At 39.6% G+C, this 27,842-nt stretch overlaps 1 protein-coding gene, 1 long non-coding RNA gene and 1 pseudogene across 2 annotated transcripts in view; 2 read left to right on the top strand and 1 right to left on the bottom strand.

The window, feature by feature from the left end:
* Positions 1-27,842, top strand: part of Rpl12-ps2 (ribosomal protein L12, pseudogene 2) — an 852,478-nt gene that overhangs the window by 499,680 nt on the left and 324,956 nt on the right. The gene's annotated exons all lie outside the window — the stretch shown is intronic.
* On the bottom strand, positions 12,446-27,579 carry LOC120100826 (uncharacterized). Its single transcript, XR_005500973.2, has 2 exons — positions 20,482-27,579; positions 12,446-18,578 (listed from the first exon to the last, which is right to left on the bottom strand). It is a non-coding gene; the product is annotated as an uncharacterized LOC120100826 (long non-coding RNA).
* On the top strand, positions 25,490-27,578 carry Nono-ps2 (non-POU domain containing, octamer-binding, pseudogene 2; annotated as a pseudogene).

Raw genomic sequence — 27,842 nt, 5'->3', positions numbered from 1 at the left:
CTTCCCACCATGATGATAATAGACTCAACCTCTGAAACTGTAAGCCAGCCCCAATTAAATTTTTTCCTTTATAAGAGATGCACTGGCCATGCTATGTCTTCACAGCAATAAAATCAAAAGTAAGATCCCAATGATTGTTAATGCCTATTACTTTATTCTTGGGTTGTGGTGGTGGTGGTGGTGGTGGTGGTGGTGGTGGTGGTGGTGTGTGTGTGTGTGTGTGTGTGTGTGTGTGTCCCTTCTTTTGACTTTGCTGGTATGAACTTATTTATTTCCTGTGTTTTCATGGATATAGCTAACCTTCTTAGGTTGAAGTTTTCTTGCTAGTACCCTCTGTAGGGCTGAATTTGTAGATAGATATATTTTTTTTATCTTTATTAACTTGAGTATTTCTTATTTACATTTCGATTGTTATTCCCCTTCCCGGTTTCTGGACCAACATCCCCCTAGCCCCTCCCCCTTCCCTTCTATATGGGCTTCCCCTCCCCATCCTCTCCCCATTACCACCCTCCCCCCAACAATCACGTTCACTGGGGGTTCAGTCTTGGCAGGACCAAGGGCTTCCCCTTCCACTGGTGCCCTTACTAGGCTATTCATTGCTACCTATGAGGTTGGAGCCCAGGGTCAGTCCATGTATAGTCTTTGGGTAGAGGCTTAGTCCCTGGAAGCTCTGGTTGCTTGGCATTGTTGTTCATATGGGGTCTCGAGCCCCTTCAAGCTCTTCCAGTCCTTTCTCTGATTCCTTCAACGAGGGTCCCGTTCTCAGTTCAGTGGTTTGCTGCTGGCATTCGCCTCTGTATTTGCTGTATTTTGGCTGTGTCTCTCAGGAAGTCTGTACTTCTTTGCTTCATCCATCTTGTCTAGTTTGGTGGCTGTATATGTATGGGCCACATGTGGGGCAGGCTCTGAATGGGTGTTCCTTCTGCCTCTGTTCTAAACTTTGTCTCCCTATTCCCTGCCAAGGATATTCTTGTTCCCCTTTTAAAGAAGGAGTGAAGCATTTGCATTTTAATCATCCCTCTTGAGTTTCATGTGTTCTGTGCATCTAGGGTAATTCAAGCATTTGGGCTAATAGCCACTTATCAGTGAGTGCATAACATGTGTGTTTTTCTGTGATTGGGTTACCTCACTCAGGATGATATTTTCCAGTTCCATCCATTTGCCTATGAATTTCATAAAGTCATTGTTTTTTTATAGCTGAGTAATATTCCATTGTGTAGATGTACCACGTTTTCTGTATCCATTCCTGTGTTGAAGGGTATCTGTGTTCTTTGCAGCTTCTGGCTATTATAAATAAGGCTGCTATGAACATAGTGGAGCATGTGTCTTTGTTATATGTTGGGGCAGATAGATATTGTTTAAGTCTGATTCTATGATGTAATATCTTGTTTTCTCCATCTATGGTGATTGAAAGTTTTGTTGGGTATACTAATCTGGGCTGGCATCTGTAGTCTATTATAGTTTGCAGGACATCTGTCCTAGGTCCTTCTGGCTTTTAGAGTCTCCATTGAGAAGTCAGTTTTAATTCTAATAAGTATACCTTTAGGTGCTACTTGGCCTTTTTCCCTTGCAGCTTTTAATATTTTCTTTGTTCTGTATGATTAGTGTCTTGATTATTATGTGTCAAGGTGACTTTCCTTTTTTAGTCCAATCTATTGAATATTCTGTAAGCTTCTTGTACCTTTATAGGTATGTCTTTCTTTAGGTTAGAAAAATTTTTTTCTATGAATTAGTTAAAAATATTTTCTGGGCTTTTGAACTGGGATTCTTTTCCTTCTTCTATTCCTATTATCCTTAGGTTTGGTCTTTTCATGGTGTTTCAGATTTCCTAGATGTTTTGGTAATTTTTTTAGATTCAATATTTTCTTTAACTGATGCATCTATTTCTTCTATCATATCTTCAACCCCTAAGATTCTCTCCTTCATCTCTTACATTCTGTTGGTGGTGTTTACATCTGTAATTTCTGCTAGCTTACCTAGATTTTCCATCTCCAGGATTCACACAGTTTGTGTTTTGTTTGTTGCTTCTGTTTTCGTTTTCATGTCTTGAGCAACTTTATTTTATTTATTTTTCTCTCCCTGTTATTTTTTTAATGGATTTGATCACTTTTTCTAATTTTTAATTTGTCTTTTCCTTGATTTCTTTAAGAGATTTATTCATTTACTATTTAAGAACCTCAATCATCTTCAGAAAGTTGGTTTTAAAGTCTTTTTCTTATCCTTCATCTTTGTGGAATATTCAGACCTTGCTGTAGTATGATGGCTGGGCTCTGATGATAACATATTGTCCTGGCTACCATTGATTATGTTCCTACTCTTTTGTCTAGGCATCTGGGTTTGGGATGATTATAGGCCTAGGTGACATTTTCTGGGTTTGTCTTTGTTGGATCGATAGTTTGTTTCTTGATTTCTGTTTCCTCTATGGTCTTCTGGTCTGTGTGAACCTGGTTGAGGAGAGTGTCTCCTCTAGAGTTGGAGGCTTCTGGTGGCCTACATGGTCTCTTGTTGATCAGAGAGTCTCATCCTGTGTTTGATTCTTGGACATGGTAACAGAGTGAGAGGAGAAATTAAGGGTGAATTGGACATGGCACCTAGAAAATATAGGAGGAATTTGGTTGGTATGGCCTCTCTTGCAGCAGGTAGTCACCTGGGGGGGTTTGGAGTAGCAATTTATCTCGTCTTCTGGTAGGTGTGGCCTGTATTTTGGCAGGGTTGTCTGTCAGAATTAGAGGCTGGGACACAATGACAAGGTGGGGATGTATAACTGATGATTGCATATGTTGGAAGTTAGAGAGTAGGGAAGGTGCTTGGGCAAATGTCCCTACCTGGTCTTCTGTCCGGTGTGTCCTGTGGTCTGGGCCAGGGCAGTCAGCCTGAGGGAGCTAAGAGAGTGGGAATGTCAATAGGTTGTTGGCCTACCTGGTCACCTCACTGTCTGGTTTTTATAGAAAATGTTTGGCTTGCCTTGTTTAGGGCATAAAGCTGTGGTTCTCAACCTGTGGGTTGTGGCAACCCTTTTATAGATGTCACCTAAGACAATCAGAAAACACAGATTTTTATATTATGATTCATAACATTAGCAAAATCACAATTTTGAAGTATCAATAAAAATAATTTCATGGTTGGTAACCTCTACAACATGAGGAACTGTATTAAAGGGCCACAGCATTAGGAAGGTTGAGAGACACTGGCATAAGGATTTCTATGCAGGCTCAAAGTCATTGCATTTCCTTTGGCAGTCTCATTATTGGACTCTTACTCTTGAAGTTTATTACCAGTCTGTTTTTGTTGAATTTTTTTTATGTTTATTACTTGGGCTCTGGGTGTTTGTATCCATTATTTCAGTTGAGCCTAATGAGGCAGATAAAGTCACAGCCTTCATTTCATACTGGAGTTCAGCTCAGCCCAGGAAGACTGATGAGTGTGGGCCAGTGACTCAGGGAAATGGGAAATGACTCCTCAGTGAAATGACTCAGCAGGTAAAGGCACTTACTGTTGAACCTGACACACTGAACTTGATCCCTGGGACCCACTTTGTGGAAAGAGAGAACAACTCTTTCAGACACCCACACATGGACTGTGACCCCACATACACACAAGTACATATGCCCCCCAATACATACAAAATAAAAATAAGTAAGTGTAAAGAAAGGATTTTAGAAGATCGACTAACGCATCCAAATTTACTGTTAGCAAATGCCCTATTGGGATTCAAATCTAAGATCATCCAATGTCAAAGTTCATACTTAAACTCTAATTTCTGTGGACTATGACCTATATGGGGTACCAGAAGCAGATAGAGAACTGCAGAAGGTTTTTGAACATGGAAGTGTTACCAGGGAATAGTGGTTATGTTTTGTGGGTTCTTAGATTTACACACAAGGAATTTATTTTTAAAAAGACTCAGAAACAAACCTGAGTGTCATTTTATTGGAGTTTCAAGAAAAGTGAACAAACAACAACAACAATAACAACAACAGAAAAAAAGCCAGGGCCATCAAGCTGAAGATTTCAGCAGCTGCCAGACAGAGGAAGCTGGAGAAGAATACTAGAATTTGGAGGGATAAAGACCGGAGGCACAGTTCCCCACTGTACCCTCAGCAGACTGAAGGGTTTCCCTACTTTTAGGGCCTTTGCTTGACTCAGGCTAAACTGAGATCTGCAGATCTGACACATAAGAGAATTTTAGGACTGCACAGATCGTGAAGCAGAGCTGCGGTTTCATGAGAACCTGGGTTTAAGTGAGGGGTGAGAAAGAGGTGCTCAGAGACACAGACCTGAAGCTCCCGGCATGGGTATGGGCTCCTCTCGGAGAAAATCATAGAAGGGAAGACAGATGCAAGTGTGGGGATGAGCCCCACAAGGGGAAGTTGCAACTCGGCCTGTCTCTGTCTCTGTCTCTCCTGTTGTGTGTCTTTGTCTTTCCCCTTCTCTGTCTCTGCCTCCCCTTTTCTCTCTCAAATCATCAGATAGAGCACCATTGTAGTGTATAGTTACTATCTTTAAAGGGTTTCTAAAAAAGTCTAAGTAAGACACTGGTAGAAATGAAAGTTACTAAAAACAAAAAAGCTCCTACAAAAGTTCATTGATTAGAACATGAATGATTGTGGAGGGGTTAGAATGTTGCAGGTTCAAAGTCTAATTAAAACTGCTATTCTTAGCACCCTTAAATGATATTTATTGTCATGCTCTGTACATGACCTAACTACTCTGTAACTATTAGGTAAGTCCTTTGACATGCATGAACAGACCACTAACCTTCATCAATATCCACAAAGCTATCTAAGGCGTATAGCAGAGCTGTCCCCACTTTGCTGTCGTCTGGCTACCTGACATACTCCATTAATTTGGAATGTGTGTTGATTTATGACCTTCTATGTTCAGTTATCATAAACACTCCATGAAGAATCTGTCACAATGGAGCATAGAATTTGGGGTACCCTGAATCTGTGTTCATGACCAATAGTCACTCATATTTAGCTCCAGAGTAAACTATCGTTTATCCTCATTTGAAGTGAGAGCTGTGTCTTCCTTAGCTGCTCTCTATAATCTGGGACACATCAATTCAATTAGTTGGCCAGCCAGTGAGCCTGGGAGTCCAGGGCTGGGAAGACAGATGCTATTGAACTAGACGTTTTCTGTGGATGAAAAGAGTTCTGAACCTACCAATTGAGCTATCTCCCTGATGCTTGGTCATCTGCTCCATCTAGACAGGCTTATCTGAATTAACCCTTAAGGGGAGGGATGATGATATGTTTTTACCATCTTGTCAAGTTTTGAATAATATAGATTACCATGCATTCAGCCAGGGAAAAAAGTAGAACCTAGATTGTATTCTTCTGACAAAAAAATCATGTCACAGAGTAGATGCCAAAGAAGTAAAGAAAGTTAAATCTACAAACTAGCCATGCTTTAATCTGAGGAAATAGCTTCCTCCTGAGGAGCGATAACCAAGTTGCTTCCCCCACGTCACGTGGTATTTTATATCTGCAGGGTGGGGTCTACTAGACCTAAGATGCTTTCTCCCTCCTTGCATATGGCATATTAAATTCCAAAGTAGGGAATTATGATATCTACCTTTCCTTAAAAAAGGAAACCAGCTTGTGGGGCCTCTGCAGGTAAAAGTACTTGCTGCCCTCTGAGGACTGAGGCTTGGTTCCCAGCACCTACACTGGGTAGTTCACAACCACTTGTAACTCCAGCTCCAGATCCAATGCCCTCTTCTGGCCTCTGTGAACACTCAGTCAGACACACGGATAAAAAAAATTTAAAAGTAAATCTTTTGTTAAAAATCAGTATTTTGCCACAAATGAAGAAAGGGGTCCAAAACATTGAGGATAGTTATCTATCCTCAGTAACCTTAAAACTGGCTAGTATCAACAAAACAAAAGGACTGAAAAATTAATTGGGAATCCAGTGCATCACCAATCCAAGTTTTGGAGGCAGTGCTCCCCCATGTTGCCTTAATGTGACTTCACCTTGGTTCTGAACATGTAACACGGACTCGTTGAAGTCCCTCAATGCCAAACAATCCAATATGGCATGTCATGAATTTCAGTATTTTAATTAAATATACACACCAGTTTTGCTCTCATAAGCATATAATGATTTAATTATGGATAACAGTCTTTTAATATTTTTGTTCTTCATCATGTATCAAATTGGGTCACTTTGTCTTAGAAGTCTTCATTTTAAAAATCACCATCTGAGTTTCCATTTTAAAACATTTAAGTGAAGTTTGGCTCTGGTTAATGTTAGAATTCCCAACAATTCCTGAAATGGTGCTGAGCATACTTCCATCCATTTATGCAAACCAGTGCTCTTAGCACTAACAACTAAAAACCAAATTATCAGTCAATGCTGAAAGATATTGAAGACACTCTAGGTCTGCTGTACCAAAGATTCAGGAATCCAACATTTAATTTTTATGGAAAAAGACATAAGCACTTCCATTTCTGTAGAATGTAAATTTGCCTTCATCTTTATTAAATGGTAAAGTTATATATGCTACATAACTGCTTTAAATAAGTTTCTTTATGATTTATTATCAGTAAATGTTTCATTCGTGTACCCATATCCCCTGAGTCATATAGAAATGTCTCAGGCTACCAGGAATGATTTATGGGAGGAATTGAAGAGGCCCTTCCCTGAACCTATTTCGCCAGCACAGCTATCCTTACGGATGTTAATCTCGTTCCTGTCTAATGCTTCCTTGAGGAGTGGGGAATGTCCCTACGGTGTGTACACGGAAATCTCCAGACTTCTTCCGTCTGTTTAGCTTAGTTTGACTAGTTTCATTAAATGCAAGGACCAGAACAACACATTTTATTTTCAGGTTCAATCAACTGTCAAGGCAATGCTGATTTTCATTTCGCATGCTTTTCTTTTCTTTTCTTTTCTTTTTTTCGGAGCTGGGGACCGAACCCAGGGCCTTGTGCTTGCTAGGCAAGCGCTCTACCACTGAGCTAAATCCCCAACCCCTTGCATGTTTTTCTTATGAGAACAGGAGATAAAACGTAGCCAGGAAATTTTAGGGCTGGACATCCAGAAGCAGCTGTCCTGGGAATGGCCATGGTCCTGCCAAGAGTTCCTTCTTTGCTGGAGGCCAGAACAGCGTTCTGATTCCTGGTGCCTTATTGTCTCTCTGCTATGTGAGCACTTGTGCCCTGGAGTGAGGTGTGAGGCCTGACCCACAATGAGAGCTAGGACTCAGACACCTCGTGAGTGGGACAGTTAGTTGTCCTTCATAATTTACCCAATTTCTGCCAGCAAGTTTTATAAAATGTCTCCAGGCTTGAAGATCAGTTATCTCGCATTCCCTGGCACCTGCTCCAGCTCCACAAGAGCTCTGCCTTCTTTCTTTCTCCAAAATGTTTAAACCTTCGTTCTAAAATGTGCCATCATAGTCCATGAATTTTCTTCTTCAAATTTGTGAGACAAGAATCTTACACTCTGCCAAAGTTGTGTGTGACTGTGAGCTTTTCTTCCTCATGAAGTAAAGCCCACTCAGGGTAACAGAAAAAGTATCCATCAAGCCCAAGTGTGTAAGTGTGTGTCTCTGTGTGTGTCCACATCTCTGTGTTTGTCTGTTTAAGTGTGTGTTTCTGTGTGGGGTACGGGGCTGTGTATTGTGGGGCTGTGTGTGTGTGTGTCTGTGTCTGCATCTCTATGTGTGTATGTGTCTATATGTTGGGTATGTGAGTCTGTGTATGTTGTGTATGTGTGGGGCTGAGTATGTGTGTGTAGCTGTGTAGGGTGTGTGTGTGTGTGTGTGTGTGTGTGTGTGTGTGGTGTGCCTGTGTGGGTCTGTATGGGTGTGTATCTATCTGCACATGCGTCTATGTATGTATGCATGTATGCATGTATGCATGTATGTGTGTATGTCTATGGAGGTGTAGAGGTGTATGTATGTATGTATGTCTATGGAGGTGTAGAGGTGTGTGTGTGTGTGTGTGTGTGTGTGTGTGTGTGTGTGTGTGTGTATTGTGTGAGAGGTGAGTCTGTGTGTGTATTTCTGTGTGCCTGTGTATGTATGTCTGTCACTGGCATTAGAGTCTACTTCTTTGAAATTCCAGAAATTCTTTGGATTCTTGAACCTTCTATTCATAGCCAACCATTGAACTAGCTGGACCACAGATAGTAAGTCATTCTAATAAATCCTCTTTCTCTATATAGACAGATTTATTATGTAAGTTCTGTTACTCTAAACAACTAATACACATACCTAGTTTTCACAGTTAGTTTATCAGGCTACAAGCTCTCTCAATGAGAAGGTAACCGGATGATGACATGAGACTCTGGATTTCAGCCTGGGATATTGTTTCTATGGATGATTTCTAAATGATTATTTACAATGTTAGATTCTGGTGTATTTAACTCAGTGTGTGTGTGTGTGTGTGTGTGTGTGTGTGTGTGTGTGTGTGTGTGTGTGTCTGTGTGTGTGTGTGTGTGTGTGCGTGTGTGTTACTTTTGATCTGTCATGTGTAAAATTATAATCAACTTAACCTTTAAATTAATAGTTTTGAGGAGTTTTTTGGAAATCATTCTCTTAAAACTTTAAAGTATGCATCAGTTACTTTTCTGTTGATGTGATAAACTTCCAAGGCAACTTAAGAGAGAGTTTATTTTGGCTTATGGTTGCAGAGGGATAGTAGTAGTCCATGATGGCAGGACAAAGACATGGCAGCAAGTGACAGGCATGACAGCTGAAGCAGGATGCTGCTGAGAGCTCAAGATGTGAATCTTGAAGCCCAAGACAGAAAGCAACTGGAGATTGTGGGAATTTTTTAAACTCTCAATGCCCCTCACCAAGTGAGAAACCCATTACTTTGTATGCTAATATACTAACCTAAGAAACCAAAAATGAAAAAAAAATAAAGAAAATACGAGATACATTAACACTAAACTCTGATCCAATTGATAAGATATAATTGTCCCTCTAAACAAACAAAGCCCTGTACACATCCATCCCTTAAGAACATTCGTAACAACCTGTAAAGGTATAATGAGGAATCTTTTTTTTTTTTTTTGGTTCTTTTTTTCGGAGCTGGGGACTGATATAATGAGGAATCTTAATGTCAGCCTTCATGTTCTCTCTCGGCAGCTTCTCCCATTCCTCCTCTCTTCCTCCTTTCTGTTCCAGTCTCCTCCCCTCCCCTCAAACCTTTCTCCCACCCATCCTTCCTTCTCATCCAATGACAGGCCTCGTTCTATCTTGTACCTGCTTCACCTGTGATATCATCCCACAACTTCACATGATATTCAAACTGCTTCTTGTTACTTCTTCAGACTTGGGACAGTTTGGCTGGGCCTTGAGGTTTCTTCTGGGTTAAGTGCTGCTACTGATTCATGTTTGGTGTTTGCCAATTAGACTGGATTTCTACTACTGATTCATGTTTGAGGTTTTGAACTCCTGATATTCTGACAACAAAGATTAGGACCTCCCCCAAAGAACTACTTATAAACAGGTCCACAACCCCCGTTTTCTTAACCTTTCTTTTCTGCTTCCTCTGGTAGGTGAGCTAGAAGGAAGGTTGACACTTTTAAGAACCCTATTAGATTTTGAAAACGTCCAAGCCTACAAGTATTCACAGTCCAGAATCTGGAGTATTCTGCTCCAGTTGCTCATTACCCTCCCCACCATAATGAAGTCTTGTCTCTCTTGAACCATAGGCTCAAATAAAACCAGTTTTCTTCAAGTTGTCTTTGGCCATTGTGTTTTTCACAGCAACAGAAAAGAGAAGGGTGAAGATGCTGACTGAATATAAAGAAGTTGGTGAGCTCAGCACCAGAATCCACCACCACTTTCTTCCTGATCATGCAATATGACCAACTGCCTCACTTTCCTGATGGCCATGCCTTCCCAGCTTGACGGACTGTCTCTCTTGAAACTTGACTGTGATGAACTATCTTTTGTTCTTGAAGTCAGTTGGCAGGTATTTGTTGAGGATTTTTGTGTCCATGTTTGTCAGAGAAATTGGACTGTGATCTTTGGTTGTCATTGTGTCTTGATCTGCTTTTGGGTTTAGGGTACTGCTAGATTGTTAAAAAAAAAGTTTTACAACGTTCCTTCTTTCCTATTTTATGGACTTGTTTGAGAATATTGAGGTTAGGTTTGTTGTTGTTGTTGCTGTTGTTGTTGTTATTGTTGTTGCTGTTGTTGTTGTTGTTATTGTTGTTGTTGTTGCTGTTGTTGTTGTTGTTGTTGCTGTTGCTGTTGTTGTTGTTGTTGTTATTGTTGTTGTTGTTGCTGTTGTTGTTATTGTTGTTGCTGTTGTTGTTGTTGTTATTGTTGTTGTTGTTGCTGTTGTTGTTGTTATTGTTGTTGCTGTTGCTGTTGTTGTTGTTGTTGTTGCTGCTGTTGTTGTTGTTGCTGTTGCTGTTGTTGTTGCTGTTGTTGTTGTTGCTGTTGTTGTTGTTGTTGTTGTTGTTGTTGTTGTTGTTGCTGTTTTAAGTTCTGGTAAAGTTCACCAAAGAATTGATCTGATTCTGGACCTTGTTGTTGCTGTTATGTGGTGGTGATTTCGTGCTTGCATGATGAGGATTTATTTCAATCTTGCTACTGTTAGAGATCTATTTAAATTGTCTAACTCATCATAGTTTAATTTTTGTAATCATATGTATGGAAAAATTTATCTGTTCCTTTTAGTTGTTACATTTTAGAGAAATACGTGTTTTTAAGGTAAGGCCTAATGAGTTTCTGAATTTCATTGATAATGGATCCCCATTTGTTATTTTATTAATTTGGACCTTTTCTATTTCTTTCCTTTTTCCATCAAAAAATGTACTTCAATGCTTCTGTAAGAAAAGTTACTGTTATGAGAAACAGCTCACCCAAGCCCTGTGCCCTGGCTACAGCTAGAGAAGGGCTTATCTATTATTTTTTGGTTAGTTTAACAAAGGATTTCTCAATCTTGCTTATTTTTTCAAAGGACCAACTTATTTTATACTTCCTCTGTATTTCTTATGCTGTCATTTGCTTCCATTTCATTAGTTTATGCCATGATCCTAATGATTTCTTTCTATTGATTTTGAGTTTGGCTTGTTCATTTTCTAGAACTCTGAGATGTATCATTTCATGACTTATTTGATAAATTTTTAATTTCATGAACTTGGAACAATTCACTTCCTCTTAGGGCTGCGTTCATTATATCACATAGGTCCTGTTGTGTCTCTTTCGTTATCATTTGATTTTAGGAAGCTTAAATTTCCTTCTAGATGTTTTATTATTCGACCATGTGTTGTTTAATTTCCATGGCTGTATGTATATTGTAGGGTTTTTCTGTTGAGTTATAATCTTATTCTACTGTCATGAGTTGGACTACAGTGATTTCTTTCACAGTTCCTGTGTTGGTTGAGTTACTTTGTGTTCTTATATATGATCTATTTTGGAGAGAGTTTTATGTGCTGCTGAGGAGCAAGTTTATTTTGCTGAATTTGGATGGGATAGCCTGTAACTGTTGAGTCTACTTGACTAAGTAATCTACTCCTGTCTATTTTTTCTTGTTAAAAATGTCCATCAATTCATGAGAATAGAGAGTCATAAACTGTGCCAGTATTAATCTATGGCTTTATAGCTAATAATATTTATTTTATGATATTGGGTGCACCTGGGTTCACGGTATATGTATTTCTCATAGTAATGTCCTCTCCATGGACTTTCCCCTCTTAATCAGCATGAAGTGACCATGGTTATCTTTTGTGGTTTGATAACAGAACAAAGATACTGCTTCCTTGATCCATTCGCTTAGAGCACCTTTTCCTTCCTTTCAGTCTAAGCAGTGTCTGTCTTTTATGGTGAAGTGCATTCCTTAGAGGCAAAAATAGACAGTTCTTGCTTTTTATTTTTTTAATCCAATCTACAATTTTGTATCTTGATTGGGGACTGAGTTATTGTGGAAAGGTAATGTACTAATTGTGTTGACTATTTACTATTTTGTTTTTCTGGTTTAACTATTAAGCCACTATTTCCTATGATTACTAATTTTTTTCTTTCAGTGTGAAGCAGTCTTCAGGGATTGTCTGTAGAGCACCTTCATTGTCATAGATTTCTGTCCTGGATAGTTTTGTGTCAACTTGACACAAGCTGGAGTCATCTGAAAGGAGGGAACCTCAATGACAAAATGCCTTCATAAGACTCCACTTTAAGGCATTTTCTTAAGTAGTGATTAATAGGGAATTAAGGATACTTATATTTAAGGCACGACTGAGAGTTGCTTATTAATTTCTGTTGACTGCACTGTTCTTTACTCTTCACTATTAGTATCTGAGATTTACTTATTCATTATACTGGACATGATCAGTTCCATCCTCACTTATTTTTATTCAGCCTTTTTTCATCATTGCATTTATTCTTTCTTGCACTTTCATGGTTGAGATTTCTTTTCTTCCTCTTCTATTTCTTGAAGTTCTGTGAGTTATCAACTAGAGACTACTCAGACATGGGTTTAAGCCAATAGAAAGTCTTTATTAGCTGGTCAATGACTACACTGAATGCTCAGGATCCCAGTGTAGCCCCAAGCCTTTCTCAGTGTGAGAAAGCTTTTAAGCACAAATAAAACATATCCTGGGCTGACATACATTAGTTAATAAGAACAGTTTGACAAAAGTGGAACTACAGAAGCCAAAGAGCAAGGTTAGTGCATTTAGAGACAAATTCCCATAACTATGGACTTCAATGGATTAGGTTTTGTTTTTGTTTTGACAAGTAGTACTGTCAATATGTCTGAATGGCACTTACATCATGGAGTTGGTTGTACTAAGATCTCAGGGCTTACTAAGTAAGGTTTGGGGGCATATCATATAAGAACCTTCTGAGTAGTGTGATTAATATATACTGAGTAGTGTTATATAAGTAAATGGTTGTAATGGCTGCCTTGGATTTTGCTTGTCTTTAATGCACTTATTTCTCCATCAATTTCAAAGACAGCTTTACTGGCCGTATGAGTCAGGGTTCTCTAGAGTAACAGAATTTACAGAATGGAAACACACACACACACACACACACACACACACACACACACACACGAATACAGACTGTGGTTCAGCAAATCCAACAATGACTGGTTATAAACAACAATGGCTGAATCCAGAAGTTGCTCAGTCCACAAGGCTGGAAGTTTCAGCTAGTTTTCAGTGCTTGAATTTTGAAGTAGGATCTAATTCCAGTGAAAGAATAAACTTGTTAGCAAGGACAAGAGTAAGCAGGCAAAGAGCAGTTCTGTCTTCCGTGCCCTTGTACAGGCTGCCAGCAGAAGGCATTACTTAGAATACATCTGGATTAAAGGTCTATCTCCCTGCCTCATAGATCTGATTTAGAGTAGGTCTTCCTACTTCCAATTCAACAAAAATCCCTCTCAGGTGTGCCCTCTATTTTTTTGGATTTCAGTGCATTCCAGGAGTAGTCAAGTTGACAATCAAGACTGGCCATTGCACTGGCTACAGTTATTTACTTTGGTGGCTGTAATGTGTTTCTGTGCTTTTCCTGGCTTTTAAGGTCAATGAGAAACTTTTACTTCTTAATACTATTTCATTGCTTCCTATTTTTTATATCTTTATAGGTCATGGACAGGTCTACTCTTCATGGAAAGTTCTTACTTCTTGCCCCAGGAAGTATTTTGTTTTCTGCATTTGAGTTTCCTGTTGTAACTTTCCTTTGCCATCTCTCACAGAGGTAACCACTACTCTGCCATCTAACACCCCAATTGGGTGTGTTTGCTGTGTGTGTGTGTGTGTGTGTGTGTGTGTGTGTGTGTGTCTGTGTGTCTGTGTAAGCTTGTCACAAATATATCTGTCCCAAAACATACTCCTTCAAAGGACACAGACACAATTCACATAGGCTTTCATAAGATCGCCAATCAGTAGGAGCAGTGCTGGCTGACCCTGTTGCAGCCTGATGGTTTCTGTCCTTCTGATGGTTCCTTGTGGTAATTACTTTCACAGGTGGTGTGACTCTAGATGATGCCATGTATATGTCTATCTGAGGACAATTTCTGAGTGTTCCTTTATCTATTCATCCCCAGAATAAAACATTCCCCAGGGAAGCACTTTCTAGACATCTGTCAGTGTGCTTTCCCATCTTTTCTGTTACTCAGGCTTTCCAGTCAGCTGGCTCCATGGGTACTAACTCCTCTTAGTTACCTTCTCCAAAACCTAAAGAAAATGTTAGCCACTCTCCTGTTCAAAACATTCTTTGACCCATGTTTAGTTTCCACTTTATTATGTTTTGTTTTAAAAAACTGAAGCTTAAAATTGAAGTTAGAATTGAAGGAATAAACCCTTTGTGAGAAGGGACAACAAGTACATCCCCAACACCTTGCTAGGACTATATCATCAGCCAAGGCAAGAATCACACTGTCTTGAGTACTCACAGGCTTCTAGCATCTTAAGGCAAGCAGAGAGAAATGGATTTCCTTGGCTTCAGTGGAATAAATATAAGTGTGAAAATTATAAACCATGATATCACTGTGCTCTTTAATATTATAATAAATGGATATTAAACTATTTATAGTGGGTTTGGTGAGGATGGCTAGGAGGTAGAACCTTTAACTAGCACCGAAGTCTCCAGACTATCTTATGTCTAGACATAATCTAAACTTGATAGTGGAGTTGTATTGAAAAGACTTTCAGAGAGGGATTTAAAATATTGACTGAACCAGAGCTTCCAGGGACTAAGCTACTACCTAAAGACTATACATGGACTGACCCTGGACTCTGACCTCATAGGTAGCAATGAATATCCTAGTAAGAGCACCAGTGGAAGGGGAAGTCCTGGGTCCTGCTAAGATTGAACCCCCAGTGAACTAGACTGTTGGGGGGAGGGTGGCAATGGGGGGAGCGTGGGGAGGGGAACACCCATAAGGAAGGGGAGGGGGGAGGGGGATGTTTGCCCGGAAACCGGGAAAGGGAATAACACATGAAATGTATATAAGAAATACTCAAGTTAATAAAAAAAATAAAATAAAAAATAAAATATTGACTGTAGTCAAAGAACAGTGGATCAAGATGTTTGCAAAACTAGACTTGACCTAGAGTCTACAGAGTTCCTAGGAGCTAAAATGGTAAGAATGCTGCTGTAGCTAGGCCCAAGAGCAGTGTTGAAAATATAGCCTGAACCAGTCTGCACTTTCTTTATATTGAATGTAATCAGCCAGGTTTGAGGTCTGTGTCAGGATAGAGTCACAAAACTAGCAAAGATGAAAATGTCATATTAGTGCTTTTCAACCATATCAAAAATGACAACAGAGAACAAAAACCCAAAAAAATGGAACCATGTGAATTACTAATTATGCCATTATCTATTGTGAATAAAGTTTTGTAGAACTAGAAAAATAATATGTGGTTTCAAAACTTCTATGCAAGCACTGAGGATGTCGGAGCAGGAAAAAAAATGAAAAGTTATGGATCATGTCTTTTACAGAGCCCTTCCTAGTCTTTTAGAAATCACAAGATACTAACTAGAAAGGATACCCTTGGTGGGTACTTTTAATACACTAAAGACTTAAGTAAGCAGAGACAATCCTCTATTAGATCAATATTCTCTCGAAACAAAGGATATAGATTATAGATATAGATGTAGATAGATATATTTTTTCAGTGTAGAAATCCACAAACTCAGTAAGCTTAAGTCTACATTCATTGTGTAAAAGAAATGCTTGAGCAATCCAATCCATTTTAAAGATTTAATTTTGCTATTTTTCAATTATGTACAATTATGTACATATGTGTGTACCTATGGATGGGTATGTATACTAGAGTGCAGGTGCCTAGGCAGTTCAGAAGAGGGTGTCAAACCTCTTGGAGCTGGAGTTACAGGAGGTTGCGAGCCACCCAGTGTGGATTATGGAAACCAAACTCAGGCCTTCTACAAGAACAGTATGTGCTCTTAACCTCCGAGCCATTGTTCTAGCCAACCAATCCATTCTCATAGAGCAGGTAGACAAGATTTTGAATTAAGGATCAATAAGCCGATACACAAAGGCTCAGAAAAAAAATTCTCTAAGCCTAAGAGGAAAAGCTACCATAGAAGCCACCTATAAGACTAAATATGGGGCTTCATAGAAAAGGAGCAGAGACTCTTATAAAAAGAAAAGTTGTCACAATAACTAAATAGATGAGGAATATAGCAGAGGAAGAGACATTATAAAAAGAGAGCCAAATGGAGATTCTACATCTGAAAATGGAATATTAGAAATTTACTAAATAGCAGTACTGAAAATAAAGAAAATAAGATAAAAAATGAAAACAGACAAATCGAAATGATGATTAAATCTGATTAACTGAAAGGAAAAATGACCAGAACAATTCAAAATGTTTTTAGATTTACCATATGTAAGGGTGCTTTGCTGTATGTATGTGTGTAGACCACATGTGCCTGCTGCTCTAGGTCAGAAGAGGACACCGGATTCCCTGAGACCAGAGTTATAGAGAGTTGTGAGTTGCCATATAGGTGCTGAAAATTTAACCCAGATCTTCTACACTAGCAACAAGTACTTTTAACCACTGAGCCAATTCTCCAGCGCCAATCAAAACAATTTGTAAAATGTCTTGGTGGGGTGAAAGAGACCACAAATTTGAGAAGGAATAGGGGTGGGAAGGCAGATGGGAGGAGAAACAGGAAAGGTTAGAAAGAGAGAGATGGAGGAAATGCTATTACAGAACACATATATGTAAGTTTTAAAAGTTTAACAATAGAAAAGGCCTTAGTGCCCTATAGGACAATATCAACAGTTCTAACTCATGTAATAAGAGTGTAAAGAGGCAAAAAGATAAGAAGTTTAAAATGTTATTTTAGAGTATCGAGAACTTCAGCAAATTCAAAATATACACAATGAAAATCACATGGAGAAATCTCATCGTAATTAAAAGATTAAAAGCCAAAGATAAGGAGAAAACTCTTGAAATAGCTGAGGCAAAAGACATCTCATACAGGCATGCAGTATCACAAATGATAGCTTATTTCTCACCAGAAAAAAGCCAAGAATGACGTATTGAAAATACTAAAATAAAATAGTTAGTATAAACATTGTTGTACACAGAACACTTGATAATAAAAAGAGAATTAAAGCAAAGTAGCACTCTACAGTAATGTCAGCCTTAAGCAAGGGATGAAGGACACTGTAAGTAATAAGTGTATGTTGAACTTTTGTGGTTGGGATCTTAAGTGCACCACAAAGGCATTTGATGTTGTTCATTTGGTCGTCAATGTGTTGAGAGATGGAGCCTTTGGGAGGAGATTGGCTCATAAATAACTCATTAGGCAATTGGGAGGTGTAAGAAGCCTTGTAAGATGGCCTTGTGGTTGTTAACTTGACTGAATGAAGAAGCACCGAAATAATAAAGCATACACTGGGTGTGTGTGTGAGAAGTTTCCAGAGCTTTAAATAAGGTGGGGGTTGGAAAAGATATGCCCTGAATTTCAGAAAATCAATCTCCCCCTCCTCCCCCCCTTCTGGACACGAAACCAATAGTTTTTGCTTTATAATATCCTAACTGCCCACTCAGAAACAATGGAATAAAGTAACCATGCACTGAAATCTCTGAACAATAGCCCAAAATTGGTATTTCTTGTTTATCTTTACTATTTGTCACAGCCATAGAAAGTTAACCCAAAAGGACAACTGATTATATTAAGCTAATCTGATGATATTACATTATGAAATGTATAGTCTGTACAGGAATAAAATACAACCACAGCACTGGGATGGTTAATCTTCATAGTCAGTTTAGGATTTAGTATCCCACGAAAATAAATCTCTTGAAGCCTGTGTGAGGGAATGTGCAGATTAGATTGACTGAGTTGCGAAGAGCCACTAGTAACTGTTGTGTGGCCTCTGGCCCTGGAGTGAATGAAGAAGTGAAAGAAGCTGAGCAAAATGATCCATCGTCCTCTGCCTTCTGACACAGACAATGTATTAGTCAGGGTTCTCTAGATTAACAGAACGTGTGTGTGTGTGTGTGTGTGTGTGTGTGTGTGTGTGTGTGTGTGTGTGTTTGCAAATGTGCATGTATGTGTGCATGTGCATATGAACAGGCAATTATTGAGAGATCTAACCAACTGTTAAAGACACAATTGGCTAAGTTACAGGGAGTAGAATTAAAATATGCCTCCCCCACTCATTTACTGAATCACGCTCTTTTTGTACTTAATTACTTGAATAAAGATTCTCAAGGTAGATCTGCAATACAGCGCCATTGGGATCCTATGGAAAATCACGATCCATTAGTTCTGTGGAAAGATGTCCTTTCATCTACATGGAAGGGACCAGATGTTCTTCTCTCCTCCAGAAGGGGTATGCTTGTGTCTTTCCACAGGATGCCAAGTCACCAGTCTGGATTCTGGACTGCCTCATCAGATCATATAATCCCAAAGCAGAAAAGTAGAAAGTCTCATCTCAACCACCAATGGCAAAAGATGGGAGCAGAAGCGTGCTGGGCCCATAACCCAGAGGTCGATGGAGTGATGAGCACTCAGCGCTTGGCCCCCGTTGATGAGCTCCCCTGCCCCACGTTGGGCGCCACTTACTGCTGGGGTCCAGTCTCACTACAGGATTAGAGTTCTCAACTGGAAGCAGGGAGATCTGGAAGGCGCATAATAAATATACACAGATTACTCTTTGGGTACAAACTGACAGGCAATTTCAAGGCTTAAAGTCTCTCTCTCTCTCTCTCTCTCAACTTGAGGCTGCACAGACTCTGCATTTTCTTGCACACTCTGCTTTTTTAATTGTGGTTTTCTTTTTTCAAACTCCCACACTAATGCACACCTCTGTTCATTACCCTTTAATTCTCACACACTCTTCATACACATCTCATACATATCTCACACACACACCACATGCACTCTCCTTTCACTCACACACACAATCTTCATACACACCTCACATTCTCTCTTCACTCAGTCTTTACATTCTCTTCTCATGCTCTCACTCGCTCTCACATTTGTTTGGAGTTGCTCTCTCATCCGTGCCCTCATGTGCTCTCTCATCCGTGCCCTCATGTGCTCTCTCATTCACTCTTCACACGCTCTCTCACTTATTTTCTCATTCACTCCCTCATGCCCTCTCTCATTCACTCTTCACATTCTCTCTCACTCTCTCTAGGCTTTCTCTTGCCCCAGTCTTTTATTGATAATTCAGAAGCAGGCAGAAAAAGGACATTGTATAATCATTGCCAAATCAAATTCAAAAGAATAACCACATCCCACAAAGAACTAAGAATCACAATTGTTCCCCAAAGTTTCAAGCTTCCCCTATTCCCAGGCCTGTGACCAAAATAATAATAATTGTAAACTTATCATTATTTAAACTTAAACTCTTAACTTATTATACTTTAGTGCTCAAAGCTCCGAGGTCAGCTACTTGCATTTTCCTGTGAAGCTCTAATGATAAATGACATGGGCAAAGTTGCCAGGCAGTGGCCAGAAAGGATCAAGTTAACCCTTAACTCAGTAGTTCTGCTAGATTTCTGTTCCTTGTACACAATGACTCTCATAAGAGTCCCAGTATTTTGATTAGTTTACTAGAATATAATTTTATATATTCTATACTTCCTTATCCAGGAACCACTCTCAAATGTTATATAAAACTTAATTCCTAACTTCAATAACTTTTTCCTTTCTCAGGGTCCCAATGTTGGCTCTAATTCATTTTCTAATAATTTCTTTAAAGTTTCTTTGCAAGTCAAGCATTAATCTGGAACTACTATTGTGCAGTTATTACATTGTTTCCGAGATGAGAACACACAGCATGCACCTGGGCCATTAGGACTGTGCTGTGTCCCTATGCCTCAATTTCCAATTGTTTAAGAATCATAACATCAAGGAACATAGAATTTACCAGAGCAGAAGGAGAAAGAAGTAGGAAAGTCAGATATAATAGAATAATTATGTACACCAAGGTCAACTGAAAGGCAGTCACGCACAAATGAAATCTATGCAGCCGTTGTCCAGGGCTAAGGTTAGGTGAAATGGGAACAACCAGTTTTTACAAAGAGCTGCTGGGGGTTACTGAGATGTCTCCATCCCGGTCTACTGCAGGCAGCCTCTTATTTCGGATGGCGGGTCCCCTGGAGGGATGTGTCTCCTGCTTCTAAGGGTCCCAGACACCACCCTACTTTGCAAGGAGTTGCCACAGGCTTCTGAGATGTCTCCATCCCGGCCTACTGCTGGCAGTCCCTGTCATAGTATGCTGTCCCCAACATTCTTATGTTTTTTGTTTTTTGTTTTTTTTTAATGACTTACAGGCTGTGATTCAGAGGTTGTTTAGTCCATAACACTGAATGTCTCAGCTGGTCTTCTTAGATGCTTAAATCCAGAAGTAGGCACTAATGCCATTGTATGAATGGACTTTCTAGTAAGATAAGAGCAAGCAGGCAAGGAGAAAAGGCTTCCTTCCTCTATGTCCTTATATAGGCTTCCATCAGAAGGTGTGACCCAGATTAGACATTTCCTAAGATCAAGATTAAAGGTCTGTGTCTTCTTACCTCAAGATCCAGATTAAAAGTAGATCTTCTTATTTCCAAAAGTCCCTCACAGGTGTGCCCTCTATTTTTGGATGTTAGTTAATTTCAGGTTTAGTCAAGTTGACAACCAAGAACTGGCATCATGGACAGAATATGACCAGCTGCCTCCTGCTGCTCTATTTTTCAATCCACAACTGACTGTGTCCCTTGAAACTGTAAGCCAAAGTAAAACAGTTATTTCTTAAGCTTCTTTCTGTTGGGTATTTGATCACAGAACTAAGAAAAGTGACTGGGACAAGCCACAAAAGATAGCATAATATTAACTAAGTGGGTTGATATGTTAGGATGCAGAGAATAATGCTTAGAGCAACTAGTAACAAGCTATAATACATGTCTGCATTGATAAACTTTAATGATCAGCTTGACACAACTGAGAATCATTTGTAAATAGTGTTTTCCTTAGGAATTTTTTAAATCAGGTTGGCCTGTGGGGAGATTTGTAGGAGATTATTTTGATTTTTCTTTGATGTAGGGAGGCCCAACTCTTTCTACTGTTCCCTAGACTGGGGATCCTGAACAGAAAGCTGGCTGAGAGCAAGTAGGTAAGTATATGTTTATTCTCTTGTTGATCTTGACTGTGGATGGGATGTCCTAACTGCTTGGGTTCCTGCCTTGACTTCCCTGAATTGCAGGATTATATCCTGGAATTGTAAGCCAAATAATCCCTTTCCTCCCCCAAATTGCTTTCTGTCAGGGTACTTTACCATAGCAACAGAAATGAAACTAGAACAAGTTCTAAGTGGAATATTTGAACATATTTGATAGGAATTTAAAATGCGCCAGAAAATAGATAAAAATACACAATAGGTAAAAAAATTGTAGCTGTCTAGACTGTTGGAAGCTAATGACAGACCTAGTAATGATCCGTGTGATGAGCTGTACTTCAGGGATTGTTCTGTTTGTGGTGGGTGTAATGGAAGCAGGAAGCAATCAGACTTTCGAGGGTGCTGGTTTGCAGTGTCTCAGCAACAGTACTGTCTGGGCAGGAGCTCGTTAGAAATCCACAATGGATTTCTACCAATTCCAGAATTAGCCTTGCTTCTACTTGATTCTTACACAAATTTAAATATGAAAAGTAGGGCCAGCAGATGGCTCAGTAAGAAGGTACTTGCCATCAAGCCTGAAGACCTGTGCAATCTTACACACAGACACAGACACACACACACACACACACACACACACACACACACACACACACACACACACACGTGATTAAAAACGTAAATAAAAATTTAAGGAACATTGCTGTAGAACTTTCTCCTGTAGTTCACTTGGAACATATATTAGTGATGTAGAAATTTGGATAATATTGAGTCTTTCTAGCAATACATGTTTCTCTGAAAACATGACTAAATTTGGCAATGCTCCTAGTTTTATTACATCTCAGAGACAAAGTTATATTTCTGGATTTTAAAAATATCTTTTGTTTATTCTTTGACAATTTCATATATGCGTACATCATATCTTGATCTGACCCACCCCTAATATGACTTTTAAAATCTACATGAGGAATCACTACTCAGATCTTTAGAAATGTCACTGACATTTCTTAGTGTTATTATGCAAGGGATGTATGTTTTTAAAAATCACTTCTTAATCACTAGAGTTCAGATTACAAACTTGTCAATTACTAGATATTCAGTTGGACATGAGAACTAAAACAAGAGCCTCTGACTCACTCATTTAAAATAGAATGTTTCAAGACCAAATATTTTATTTGGATAAATTTGAAGAGCTTAAGTATTTCTATTGAAACTGTCTGTGAGAAAACATTCCCAATATAAAACATCTGTTTGAGCTCATTTCTCATTAAATACTAATATTTGTATAAGGTAGGGAGGTCTGTGGAAATACAGTTATTCTAAGTATAATATTTCATGATGTTATCAAGTATAGGGTACATGTGTTTACCTCCATTAACACAGGATTAAATATTTCCCACATTCTCAGTAGTATGTATGTCTGCAAATATGTAGACCTGACTTTCTCACATCTTCCTATTTTGGGGGAGGAGGATAGAGACTAAAGAGGGAGAGTAGGTTAGATATAGCTGTAGGAACACTGTAGGAGCTCACAACCTGAGGAAATATGGATTTAGTATGTCTTCAGGGTTTTTTCAGGTGATCTCCAGATCAAAGGGAAGAAGCCCAAGATGCTTGTCACTGGCTTTGGTGTGTGCTGGAGCGTGGAGAAGCTCTGTTTTCAACATTTCAGAGTAAGAAATCAAACAGTGGTACCCTGTAGTTTAATTCTCTTTGTTGGAAGTATCAGAACCTAATTGTTCATAATCAGACTTTAGGCTTTCAGAGCCAGATACATGATTGGAACCATCCAGAGCTACAAAAGGTACCAGTGCCCACATTTCTTCCATGACACTCTGACTGAATTGCTCAAATGGTATGATCTCATCATTGTGGTGACTAACCGTGCCTCTGGTGACCACTGATGAATTAGGGGTCTCTATGCCACAACTCTGGGCCTTACCTTGTCCCCTTCCTCAAGGTAAGTGATCCTCAAATGGCTTTATTCTTTGTCTCCTTAGACTACTCTCTTCAACTCTCTTCCAAGACTGGATCCTTCTTACCACAGTGAGTTTTTAATCTCTTAAGTCTTAGAAATTGCCATGGGGTGAACTCTGCTCCCCAAATATCTTATGTTGAAGTCTTAAGGCAGAGGGACTCAGCCTGGGGTTTTATTTAGAGACACAGCCTTTAATGAGGCAATTAAGATAACATGAACTCACAAGAAAAGGTCAGAAGGTATTAAGTTTGAGTTATTAGAGTAAGAAGCTGTGGCATGCTACTGCACACTAGAGCAACTATTGAGAACAATAGGGCACTGTTCATCTTTTTAAAATAAGATTTTGAAAGTCTTCACTATAAGAAATCATAAACATCTGAAAATATTGATACATTTTGCCCAATTTAAACATTATGTAAGATGTACATTACGTGTATTAAATTAATGTTTAAATCTTATATTTTTAAACTTTGTATTATTAGTTTTGTGTGTGTGTGTGTTGTGTTGTGTGTGTGTTGTATTGTGTGTATGTGTGTGTGTTTGTACATGATGTTTGTATGGGCCAAGTGTAGAGATATGCACCTTTACTCCCAAATTTGAGGGGTAGAAGCAGACAGATCTCTGGAGTTCTGGGCCAGCCTTGTCTACAGAATCAGTTTTAGACAAGCCAAGGTAACAAAGTGAGACCAAACACAAAACACATTATGTGCCTATAAACACATTGACATGACGTGCGCGTGTGAAGCTCAGAGAGCAGCCTTGTGGAGTTGACTCTTCATCTTAAGAAGCTACTAATGAACTCAGCCATTGCTTCCTTGATTACAAAGCATGGCTGTCACATGCTTTTGAATTCATTTCATTTATAAACCAAAATTCAGATCATTAATGAAATAAACATTTTCCTTTCCACATTGCTTTTGATCGTCATTTTATCATAGCAATAGAAAAGAAATTGGGATGTTTACTAAACTGAATTTATCTTCCCATTATACCTGTCTATCTATTTACTTAATTCAACAAGGACTTCCTACATTTTAAAAGTAAATCTTATTGTTTATATTTGAGTTTTACACACATTAATGATATTATACAATGGATAATGGCATTTTTATTAACATGTAATAGAGTAACATCCACCCACATGCTTTTTTAAGTATGACAAGAACCACTAAAATCTACTTATGTGATCTATAATACTAATATAATTTAGCTGATCATAGTCTTCATGCTGTACATACTAATTATTATTGGTGTGTTATTACTAGCAACAGAGCCTCTAGAACTATAAGTATCTAGGAATCGTGTCTGTGTACCCAGCAACCTTCTATAGGACATCTAGATTCACCACTTGGAAATATGCTACTGAATGTAATGTTCTTTATGTTTGACTATTGCAACCAAGTCCTAGTTAACTCTTGGGGATTCTACATTTTCTGTTATCATCCAGAAGCCAATCCCTTCATAGACTCCATTTGTTTCAGATGAATTATATATTTTTGGCAGTCTTGGCCTCATTTACACAGGAATTTTTGCATTGTACAAATATACAGAAAATGGATGGCATCTTTCTTCCTTGTCTTGACTTCAACACTTCTAAAAAGAAAAATAAGAGATAGTTAAGATAGAACTTAAGACAGCAGTGAATCAGGGCAGCAAAGAAGACGTAGATTCCCCTTGATAGTCCTTTGCTTATCTGTTTACTGTCCCAAACTATCTCATTCATTTACCCCTTGAGACTCAAGATAGTCTTTTGATTTGGTATAATGCAACCTGACCAAACAGATAAGAAACTGCAGTGTTTGGAGATTAGGCAATATCCAGTAAGCTGGGCAGCAGCAATTTTCATTCCAAACTAGCTAAGAGCCAGAAATCTTTGTGTTTTATTTTTGTTTGGTAAAATGTACATAAGGAAAAAGAAACTCACATACAGCGTGATGAGCTATCACAAAGCAAATGCTTGTGTTAGCATCAAGCAGCTCAGGAAAAGAATGCTGGGGCTGGGGATTTAGCTCAGTGGTAGAGTGCTTACCTAGGAAGCGCAAGGCCCTGGGTTCGGTCCCCAGCTCCGGAAAAAAAAAGAACCAAAAAAAAAAAAAAAAAAAAAAAGAATGCTCCCAGCAGGCCAGAAGGCTTCCTCTCATCCTCTCAGGCACCAGTCCTTCTCTCACAAAGGTGGTCACTATCTTTCTAACACCAGAGACTGCTTTGCCTGCGTTGTTGCTATATAAACCAAGTCATATGGAATACACTTCCTTGTACCTAATTTCTTGCTTTAAGCATTATCTTATGAGACACTTTTAAAAAATGTCAGATCTTTTCTTGGGGCAGTGGAGGCCTTGCAGTGTCGCCTTTACTCTGAGCAAAGAACTATGAGCAGAGGCAGTCGGGATTAGAAAGGACTGGGAAGCAGACATTTTGCTGTGTTCAAATCGAAGTCAAGGATGTAAAAATGCAGAGCAATAAAACCTTTAACTTGGAAAAAACAGAATCATACTCCAAGGAAGCACCATCAACATCACCACCATCATCACCACCAGCAGCAGCAGCAGCAGCCACCCCCACCAATACCTGCAAATGAACAGCAGGCCAGCCGCCAGATGAAGGCTTGACTATGGACCTGAAGAATTTTAGGAAACCAGGAGAGAAAACCTTTACCCAACATAACCATTTCTTTGTGGGCAATCTTCCCCCTGACATCAAAGTTAGAGATAAGGAAACTTTTTGAGAAATATGGAAAAGCAGGTGAAGTTTTCATTTATAAGGATAAAGATATTTGCTTGGAAACATGAACCCTAGCAGAAATTGCCAAAGCGGAGCTGGATAATATGTCACTGTGGAAAGTAGCTGTGAGTGTGCTTTGCTTGTCATAGTGCATCCCCTTACAGTCTGCAACCTTCCTCAGTACATGTCCAACGAACTGCTGGAAGAAGCCTTTCCTGTGTTTGGCCAGGTGGAGAAGGCTCTAATTGTGGATGACCACGGAAGGCCCCCAGGGAAAGGCACTGTTGAGTTCTCAGGGAAGCTAGCTACTCAGAAAACTCTGGACAGATGCAGTGAAGGCTCCTTCTTGCTAACCACATTTCCTCGGCTGGTGACTGTGGAGTCTATGGACTGGTTAGATGATGAAGAGGGACTTCCAGAGAAGCTGGTTATAAAAAAAACAGCAATTTCAAAGGAGAGATGTTGTGGTTTGTCCTGGATTTATCTATATTTTGATGCTAATTCCACTGCCCCAAGGACAGCTGTTTAGTCACGTACTCAGGACTCAGGTGACTTCACCAGAAACTTCTCCTCATTTAATTTTTAAAATACAGGTGAGGGGCAGGTACAGGATAGAAGGAGGTCTGTCATTGGAGGAGATGGAAGGATGGTCGGGAGAGAAGTTTGAAGGAAGAAGAGGAGACTGGAACAGAAAGGAGGAAGAGACAGGAGGGAGAGGGAGAGAAGCTGTGACAGGACAATATGGCAGGTGACGTTAAGATTCCATGCTGTACCTTTACAGGTTGTTACGAATGTTTTTAATGGATGTATGTATGTTGAGCTTTGTATGTTTAGGTGGGCAATTATATCTTATCAACTGGGCCAAAGGTTATTGTGTTGTGTGTTCTTTCATGTGTAGATTTAAGTGTAATGGAGTGTGGGGCAGCTGGTCTGGGATTTGTGTTTCTGGCATGGAAACCTGCCTTTGGAACTAGATAGGTAGAGAGATTGCTGACGGCTCAGAGAGAGGCCTTCAGCAGTGTGATCTGGGATGGAGCAAAGCAGGAGAGAGGCTTTGCTGACTGAGACTTAAGATATTCAGTAGATATCTTGGGAGCACTGCGGTGCCAGACCTAGTAGGGATAAAAGACAACCATACTTTTTGTATTTTGTATATTTTTACAACAACACAGAGAGAGCAGCCACCCAGATTTGCACAGCCTGGATCCTTTGAGTATGAGTTTACCATGCGCTGGAAGGCACTCATTGAGAGGGAGAAGCAACAGCAGGACCAAGTGGACTGGAACATCAAGGAGCCTCCTGAGAAGTTGGAGATGGAAATGGAGGCAGCACACTATAAGTACCAGGTAATGCTAATGAGGCAGGATTTGATGAGACTTCCAAGAAGAGCTTGGAAGAATGGAGGAGCTGCAGAACCAAGAGGTTCAGAAATGAAGAGTTAGAACTCAGGCAGGAAGAGGAATGCAGGCTCTTGAGGAAGAGATGCGGTGACAAGAAGAAATGATGTGACAACAGCAGGAAGGATCCAAGAGACCTTCCCTGATGTGAGAGAACAAGAGATACGGATGAGCCAAATGGCTATGGGCCTAAACCATAGAGGCACCATGCTCCCTGCTCCTGTGCCACCTGGTACTCCAGCTCCTCCAGGACCTGCCACTATGATGCCAGATGGAACCCTTGGATTGACCCCACCAACAACTGAACAGTTTGGCCAAGCTGCTACAATGGAATAAGGAGTTGGAGCAATTGGTGGAACTCCTCCTGCATTCAACCATCCAGCTCTGGGAGCTGAATTTGCTCCAAATAAACACTGCTGATATTAGATAAAGTTGCATTGTCTAGTTTCCTACAACCCTTAAAAGAGGGGCCCTTTTTGGACTAGCCAGAATTCTACCCTGGAAAAGTGTTAGGGGTTCTTCTCAATAGATAAGTCTTCCCTGCTTGTACTACTCTAGGGAGTAGGTTTGAAGGTAGAGGGGCAAGGGAGGGGTGGTATTTAACAAATCAAAGTTATGCTATACTGTGTTATCAAGTCTGTCTGGTACATTCCTGAAGTATATTGATTGTTGAGGGCATGGAGA

The sequence above is a fragment of the Rattus norvegicus genome, chromosome 2 (genome assembly GCF_036323735.1).
Source record: "Rattus norvegicus strain BN/NHsdMcwi chromosome 2, GRCr8, whole genome shotgun sequence".
In the NCBI taxonomy this organism is placed as follows: domain Eukaryota; kingdom Metazoa; phylum Chordata; class Mammalia; order Rodentia; family Muridae; genus Rattus; species Rattus norvegicus.
The sequence above is the reverse complement of the archived record's forward strand: the minus strand, read 5'-3'. Positions and strand labels throughout refer to the sequence as shown.